This window comes from Etheostoma cragini, chromosome 21 (genome assembly GCF_013103735.1).
Source record: "Etheostoma cragini isolate CJK2018 chromosome 21, CSU_Ecrag_1.0, whole genome shotgun sequence".
NCBI classification, from domain to species: domain Eukaryota; kingdom Metazoa; phylum Chordata; class Actinopteri; order Perciformes; family Percidae; genus Etheostoma; species Etheostoma cragini.
Window position 1 is genome coordinate 10,366,891 of NC_048427.1, and position 589 is coordinate 10,367,479.

The 589-nt window shown below is 37.9% G+C and overlaps 2 protein-coding genes across 4 annotated transcripts in view; one reads left to right on the top strand and one right to left on the bottom strand.

The window, feature by feature from the left end:
* The window catches only part of LOC117937285 (potassium voltage-gated channel subfamily H member 6), an 18,688-nt gene that overhangs the window by 10,016 nt on the left and 8,083 nt on the right, over positions 1-589 (top strand). The gene's annotated exons all lie outside the window — the stretch shown is intronic.
* Positions 1-589, bottom strand: part of LOC117937319 (DDB1- and CUL4-associated factor 7-like) — a 9,131-nt gene that overhangs the window by 1,739 nt on the left and 6,803 nt on the right. The gene's annotated exons all lie outside the window — the stretch shown is intronic.

Sequence of the window (589 nt, forward strand, 5' to 3'; positions counted from 1 at the left end):
AACTTCCCTCAGGAAATTAGTGAGTGGGGGGTGGTAAGCTCTGGGGTTTTTCTTTAACATTGCACATTTTGCTTGGATTAACCACCTCGAGGCAAACATCTGCTGTGATTGCTCATCTGTCAACATTAGCTGAATCCGATCCCAGTTATCTCATGATCACTTTCCTCTGTCCTTAAATGTATGGCCTTCGGTGAGTGATTCTTTTGACTCTGTAGGTTATGTGGTAATGTGTAATCATTGCTTCTACTTCTTCTGTCTTCCTATTAGGCAAGGCGGTATTATAATAAAATGCCAGAGACACTAAACTTAAAAAACTAACTAAAAAATAAAACATTAGTCACTCTAAATTGTAGTATCAAAAGATACGCCCCATTGCCAATCTCTTCCTTCAACTTGTATATTTACTGTCACACTGCTTTGGTGAGTTCACATGTTTTACATAAGAACGGCACCCTCTCATGCTCATTGTCAGTTACTGCAATGATGTTCAAGCTCAAATTGAGATGTTTTCCTCTCATTCTGCAACAACTACTTAATTACTGTGTGTGTGTGTGTGTGTCTCTCTCTCTCTATATATATATATATATAT